Source organism: Sinocyclocheilus grahami, unplaced genomic scaffold (genome assembly GCF_001515645.1).
Source record: "Sinocyclocheilus grahami isolate Dianchi unplaced genomic scaffold, SAMN03320097.WGS_v1.1 scaffold118.1, whole genome shotgun sequence".
In the NCBI taxonomy this organism is placed as follows: Eukaryota; Metazoa; Chordata; class Actinopteri; order Cypriniformes; family Cyprinidae; genus Sinocyclocheilus; species Sinocyclocheilus grahami.
Genome location: NW_015505297.1, coordinates 1,851,162 through 1,859,666, shown reverse-complemented (window position 1 = coordinate 1,859,666; position 8,505 = coordinate 1,851,162).

The following is an 8,505-nucleotide window of genomic DNA, read 5'->3' as shown; positions in this document are numbered from 1 at the left end:
CCCTGCTAATATGTGGCTGTCAAGATAGTTGGTTCCGTTTCAGATGTCACAGAAAATGTGACTGTAAAGCAGAATTGAGCCATTTTTGCAGTTCAGGTCACACTGGTCACCAGTTGCTTTGATGTTTCCGTCTGTGCCTTTCTTTAAATCCGCCATCTGTTCTCATGGAGCGATGCTCCTCGTTTCCAGACTAGTGTTCCTGTACGATCTCTGGACCAGTGGCTCCGTCTCTGTGATTAACTTCACTGATTTGTTCTATGCAATTTTGTCAGCAAACATCTGTCCTTGAATCATTTATTATGGAATCAGGCAAACAAGCTGAAGGAAGTTTTTTGCATGCACAGCATTTGTGCAGTGGGGATCAAATGCAAATTGATTCCATAAATTCATGAATATATAATTTATCTATATTAGCCATAACAGACAGGCCTATGTGATGAAAAGCCAGCCGTGAAATGTGTGTAGCTGCTTCAATCTGAATGTAAGATTGATTAGAGATCCGTAAACACAAAGCGTGACATGAAAGCCAAACATGGAAGTTTAAAGCCATTCACAGAAATTCACAGAAACTTAGTTAAATCACATCTTATGACATATTAATTTTTGAATTCCCTTCCCTTTTCCATTTTTTTCTTACTATAAGGATACACTGACATTACAATTTTTATATATTTTATAAATGTATTTTTAATTGTGACTAATAACTAATAAATTGAACAGCATATGATTTCTGTAAGATACCGTTGACTTATTTCATAGGATTGTCCTGCTTTTCATTTTAAGTTAGCGGTTATATTTTCCCCTCCAGAAAGCACTTGGATTTTTTTGTAGTTTTATCAGGAAAAACTAATTTTAATAATAATAAAAAAAGATAATTAAATAAATAGAAAAATACCAATAATGACAAGACAGTTGACCCTGAGAGGTCAGCTAAATATCTACAGCGGATCTAAAATATGAATAGTTAATTATAACTAGTTATGGTTAATTATTCATATTTCCCCATGAGCTGATTCGCTACAATATGATTAAATATAGCCAGTTTATTGTCTCTAGAAAGCACTTAAATTGATGTGTTTATTCTGGCTATTTATTTATTTATTTGCAGAAACATTTAAAAAATATTTATATGAATGTTTAACCTAAATAATATAAATGAAAAATAAACCTAAATATTATTTTTTTTTTTTTTAAATCTTGAATCTGACTATTTTTTTAACTATATTATTTATTTAGCAGAAAAAAAATTGAATTTATTTAAATAAATATATAGAGGAAAAATAATATAATAAACACTTTTATCTTAAGAAAGAGAAGAGGATCAATAAATATGATTAACCACAGCCAGTATTAATATTATTTATTTTTCTTGATTTATTTAAGAATTAACTGTGTATATTTTCATAAGAATAAAATTAAAAACAAAAATCTGTAGTTTTTTGTCAATGAATTTTTGTTATGAGTACCATATTCATATACTATGGTGTCTAAATTGTACTGTAAGGTATTTTCATCATGGTGTGGTACATGGTAGTACATGGCATAATCATTTGTGTTCATTTGACGCACTTTCTGAAGTTCTGGAGAACAGTTTCTTCTTCTCTGGTCTCTCAGGCAGATGAGGATAATGCCATCGATCTGCTCTTTTGTCGTGAATGACGTGTTGGATAAATCTCTAGTTCCCCTTTTGAACTCAATTCAACAAGATGCACGGCAACAAGACCAGTCATTGTATCGTGAGCAAAAAACATCCATCATGCTACTAAGAGCCTCTTGAAGAGAGCAAACCTGTGACCTTGAGCATCATGTTTGGGTCGTCCTGCATTTGTCCTCCTGCTGCAGCGCACCGCTGTTTGTGCTTTGTCCTCACTTTGATTGAAAGTCAACAGGAAAATAAAACCTGTAGTTTTCCTCAGCCTCGTAACTCTAGTGATTTTGAGTTCGCTGGCTGTAAGTGCTGCCCAGGTTTTCTTCGGCTGTCTGGAAAATATCACTCACACTTCTCCTGCTGAGGCATGAAAGCCTTTTCTGATTATGAAATTATGGGATGTGATATTCCAGAGCGTTTAAACAGAAATGTCAGATTGTTTGTTGGGCTGTGGTACATGAGACAGGTTCAAGATGATCTAAATGATTATTCCAGCTACAATTTTTTTTCTTTTCACCTTTTTACTGTAGTAATTTATCACACCATGTGCTATTTATTAGTCGCATGGCTTTAATATTCTTCACATGTCAGATACCTTGGAATTCATCTTACCTATATAAATATTTTGAGGAAGAGAATATATATTATATAGACCTGGATTAACCTAAATCTTGAAGGTGCCCATATTTTGGACATATGCATTTTCATGTAGATGCTGCTGTCATTTTTTTTTATTATACTACTTGGTTATAGCTATAATATTTTGTTAAAACGTTGCTCTTCAATGTTAGAATATTACATATTACAGATGTTTAAGATTTCAAATATGTGTAAATATTAAACATTTAATAAACACTTAAACATTCCTGCATTGTCTATAAGGTGTAGAAACAACTTTCACTCAGAAATTGCAAACACATTTCACAAAGAATTAGAAAGAAATGGCTACTAACACATTGAATTGGATGTGCAATTTTAAAGTTGTAAAATGTAATACAATAATTTATTTACATTTAAATTTGGTTTATTTTTTATTTATTTTACAAACACAACTCATTTTTGTAATCCTCTTTACATTTTTTATTTTTTTTTGTGCATCAATCTGCTTATTTGGAAATATGTAAGAATTTTATCCCAATGCTAGAAACCACTTAGCAACGGCTTAGTAACCATCAACATCATGCTACCGTCATTAGAGAGTTTTAAAATGAAAAATCTATTTACAAAGCTTTCCTCTAAAGTGATTTACATTTGGTATTAAGCTAATTGGTTTACAGGAGGCTGTGTTGATCTTTTTAGAGCAGTATTGACAGGACGAGAGCCTCTTTTGCTTGTTGTTGAAGGTTTTGCTTGATCACAACCAAAAACCACTCAATTCTAATGGCATCTCTGTAATTTCCATAGTCTCTGCGACCCTGGACCGTAGAAAAATGAAAGTCATGGAGCCTATGAGATTTATTTACTTTTTAATCAATGGTTATAACAAATGAAGGTCTTCTCTAATAATCCACACCACTCCTCGTGTGTTGTGACAAAGAGGATTATACACTATGATGGTGATACTAATGATTTTCTGCCTGGAAAGGTCACAGTCTCGTATTAGTGCTATGAATGTATGAATATGCCACATCAAATGCCATATCAAATTAAAAGGCTTGGTAGCTCACCGACAAAATCCTTTCCTATCATGCATTTCAGGGGATGAGTTTGTTTTTGCGTCTTGACCTAATCTTACACAGGTACACCGCTGGCACAGTTAGCGTGTGTGTGTGTGTCTGCTTCAGTGCTTGAGTAATTAATTCCTGCTGTAAGCTGTAGCACCAGTAGCTCTGAGGAACTGATAATTATTCAGCCTGTTTGTGGCTCGTTGTGCCTGAGCAGGTTTCTCATTTCCAGGATTAGTGCCTTATTGGCTCCTTTTCCCCCACTTCACTTTTTATTTTGCTGTGACAGCTCTGATTTGGTTTATTGCGAGCTTTTATCCATAGAACCTGGCTGATATGAGACTGATCTCAGGATACCAGCCGAGGAAAGCATTCGTTTTATTTTAGATGCTCAACTCTTCAAAAGTGTGATTTTATTTTTTTAAAGAAATTTATATTTTTATTCAACAATGATGCATTGAATTGTTCAAAATTGACAGTGTAGACTTTTATAGCGTTACAAAATGTTTCTACTTCAAATAAATGCTGTTCTTTTTTCATCTTTTTTTCTACTTTGTTAATCTAAGAATCCTGAAAAAAAAACTTTTTTGAACATTGATGATAAGAAATGTTTCTTGAGCAGGAAATCAGCATATTAGAATGATTTCTGAAGGATCATGTGACACTGAAGACTGGAGAAATTATGCTGAAAATTCAGCTTTGATCACAGGAAGAAATTACATTTTAAAATATATTCAAAAAGAAAACAATTATTTTAAATTGTAATAATATTTCACAATATTATTGTTTTTACCATATTTTTAATCAAATAAATGCAGCCTTGGTGAGCTTATAAGAGTCTTCTTTTAAAAACATTTAAAATTCTTAGTGACCCCAAAGTTCTGAACTGTAGTGTTTATATACAAAATGTCATTTCTATATGCCACTTGCAACAGCAATACATTGCCATTCAAAGATTGAAAATCATTCGAAAGGCAGATGCTTGATGCTTTCAGATGCTTGACTTTGACTTAAATGTGCACTTGTGCTGGCATAAGTGGACATATAAGAACAGATGTGTCTGCGCATGTGTTTTTAATGTGTAAAGAATAAAAGAACTGAAGCTGCTCACATCTGGACCTTCACTGATGTTGCATATCATCATTTAAGGGCAGAACAGAATTGAAATATCCTGTATTTATTCACATCTGAAGGAGATCATCGTGGATATTATTTTCATTTATTTATTATTTTTTTTTGTTTTAGCATCCCAGTTCACATACTATCCATCCTAAGTGGTATGCAAGTAGTGCATTTAAAATGACAATTAAGTATTTTATAGTTGTAACTGAAATAGTCATTTTTTTTGATAAAATAAAGATTTTTAGAATATGATATACAAGAAAATACTATTTCAGTCTTTCTACTTCAAATTTGTATTTTTAATTCAGTGTTACTTGCTGTTACTTTGTAATTAATTGTGAAATGTACAATTAGTTCACAATAAAGGGACACTCCACTATTTTTGAAAATAGTTTTCATTTTCCAACTCCCCTAGAGTTAAACAGTTGCGTTTTATCGTTTTCGAAGCCATTCAGCCGATCTCCGGGTCTGGCGGTTGCACTTTTAGCTGCAGCTTAGCATAGATCATTGAATCTGATTAGACCGTTAGCATCTCGCTCAAAAATGACCAAAGAGTTTCTATGTTTTTTCCATTTAAAACTTGACTCTTCTGTAGTAGAGAGTAATTCTGTACTCTCATTCCGGCGTAATAATCAAGGAACTTTGCTGCCGTACCATGGGTGCAGCAGGCGCAGTGATATTACGCAGCGCCTGAAAATAGGCTTATTAGAAGTTACCTAGCTGGGAACTATTTTCAGGCACTGCATAATATCAGCAGTGGTATGGCAGGTACGGCAGCAAAGTTCCTTGATTATTAAGCCGGAATGAGATTATAGTTCCTAGCCATATCGGCCTAGAAAATCACAACTTTTCATTTTCTGTCTGTCTTAGTACACGATGTAACTACAGAAGAGTCATGTTTTAAATAGAAAAAATATCGAAACTCTTTGGTCATTTTTGAGCGAGATGCTAACGGTCTAATCAGATTCAATGATCTATGCTAAGCTACAGCTAAAAGTGCTCCCGCCAGACCCGGAGATCAGCTGAAAGGATTCGAAAACGGTAAAACTCAACTGTTTAACTCTAGGGGAGTTGGAAAATGAGCCTATTTTCAAAAATAGTGGAGTGTTTTTTTTAAAGAGAAAGCATGTCAACATCAAAGACTATGCAATTTTTTAAAAATACATTTTATTATTTATTTCCCTACATTGGCATTCAAGCTTTTAAATGATAACGAACAGTTGTTGTTGATCAAAGTCAATTTAAGCTACAAGCATACATCTTTATGACCATTCTCTCATTATTTTCTTCCATTTCCCCCTAATTAATAGACTAGTGAAGAAAGTGGCATTTATCGAGGTGTTGTCTGACAGGCTTTGAAAAGGAGTGTGTCTGTCCCGTGAAGGAAAACCGTCTAATTGGCCAATGAGAGTGTGTGTTTGGGTGAGCGAGTGTTCATATCTATTTCTATTTTCTTAAGGCTCAGACAGAGAGCTTTGTTTGTTTGTTTGTCTGTCTCTTCCTCCTCCTCTTCCTCTGGTGTTGACTGCTGCTCTGGTTCTGGTCCGGACACTCATCTTTCTGTCTAATTATAGCTCTCGGTGTGTGAGGGGAAACAGGCAGGGAGTCATTCCAGGATAGTTTTGTGTGTGGACATGGAAACTGAAAATGAATCCTTGCAGCGCTCATGTTAGATAATTATGTTACAATGACATTTTTATGTGGAATTATTGTCAATTTTTGAAATGAAGAAACCTTGTTTTGTGTTTGGCCGCATACTCCGATTAGGCATTAGCCGTAGGGTTAATCTGATTTTGACTCCATGTGGATGCCGCTGTGATTCCGTTCCTCTGCTGGTTTTGATCTAAAGAGATCCGCCTCAGGATACTCTGTTGCTAATGAAAAGTCAAATGTATTTTCATTTCATGGTTTCATGTAAAATGAAGGACTGTTGGCCGGCTGATTCTGAGCTCTGAGTGAGTGTCTGTTTGCTGAAGTCAGGACGTCTGGCCACTGGAGCGCAGTGTTTCTCTACCACACACTGAGCCTTCGAATGCTGCTCCGCCAAACCTTTAGGGAATAGGCTTTTGTTTGATTTTTGGTTAAAAGATGGATGCACTTTTGCATTATTCTCTGAAAGTATTCAGTATGATTTCACTTATCAAGTCAGGAAGGCAATACAACTCCAAAAAAAAAAAATTGTTTTTTTTTTGCGATCACCAAAAAATATGACCTAATAATCTTTTGTTGTGAACAATCACTGCAATTAGTTCAATGAAAAGTGAGTCAGTTAACAAAATGATCTGGCTGATTTGGTAATATGGGTGTCATTTAAAAATATTTATATCTTAGATAAAATGCTTTAATAAAACATTAGCATACATGCTGGGGATAAAATTGTATCAAATTGTGTGAGTATTATTAGAGGGGAAAATATTTGATTCATCGTTTGGAAAAATGAGGATATATTTCTTTGTGAAATTGAGTGAGATTGAATCAGCGGTTGTTTGATGACATATTTAAGGCATATTATCTTTTGACATTTTGTGTCATTATTAAAGGCCTGGCTCTGTCTCACTGCCTTGTACAGTCCACACATATGGCAATTATGAAATTCCCAAACCTTGCCAAATTTGCATAGATATTAATCATGACTTTTATGAATCTGTAGATCAGTCTCAGCTCTGAGTCTGCAGTATTTTGCTGTAATAGAGTGCTATGTGAGAATGCTGCTTTTCTGGCCGGTTCTTATCAGTAGGGAAACACTTACTGTCTGTATCTCAGAATCAATACTCTGAGGAATCCAAGTGCCTGCATTTATAGCAGATTTGAGTCAGACCATTAAAAACTCATGACTTTTCACAAATCCAGAAATAGCTGCACATTCAGCTTTTTATTTTATTTTAATACTATTTTAAAACTATTTTATTTTATAATTTATAATTAGTTTTACTTAGTTTAAATATTCCCAAATCCAAAACATTATTTTTATTTACAAATATATATTTTAATAATACTACTTTATTTTAATTTATTTTAATGTAGTAATAATAATACTTTATTGAACTTTTCCCAAATCCAGAAATAGATGCACATTTAGATCAAACTATTTTATTTTATAATTTATAATTTTTTTACTTAGTTTAAATATTCCCAAATCCCCCCCAAAAAATTTATTTACAAATATATATTTTAATAATACTACTTTATTTTAAATTATTTTAATGTAGTAATAATAATACTTTATTGAACTTTTCCCAAATCCAGAAATAGCTGCACATTTAGATCAAACTATTTTATTTTATAATTTATAACTTTTTTTACTTAGTTTAAATATTCCCAAATCCCCCAAAAATATTTTATTTACAAATATATATTTTAATAATACTACTTTATTTTAATTACAAATATATATTTTAATAATACTACTTTATTTGAATTTATTTTAATGTAGTAATAATAATACTTTATTGAACTTTTTCCAAATCCAGAAATAGCTGCACATTTAGATCAGCTGCTTTTTTGCTTTGTTTTGTGTTATCTGAGTTTAAGTGTGTCCAGTGGAGATCATGATGTGTTCTCTGTCGGTCATATCCTGTGTGCAGTAATAAGGCCAGGTTTATGGCTGCTCTGCTGCTGTAGGACTCTTGTGTTGCACTGTGACTTACGGCCTGTGCTTTAGTTTTGGACAGCGCCAGACTCTGTGTATTTCATTACAACCAATGACTCTTACCTTTTGATGCATCAGCATTTTTCATAGGAGCCCACAGGCCCATGTTGGATACAATGCTTTCATTTCCAGTTGAAGCAAAGGTTTAGTATTTCTTATTGTTTCATCATCTGTCTAGCTATTATTTCTTTCTTTGTTAAGCTAACTGTACTTTCCCAAGAAATCTCCCTCAAATTAAAGTAGCAGTAAGTCATTTTTTCACACACTGTAGTAAAAAAGCATTTTAATACATTTGATAAACATGTAAATTTGGCAAAATGATGCTGACTCACATTGTCACCCCTTTATTCCCTTTATTGTGACTTGACTTTATTCCAGTAGCCATGTTGAGATCACATGACCAACTTGACTTGCAATTCAAG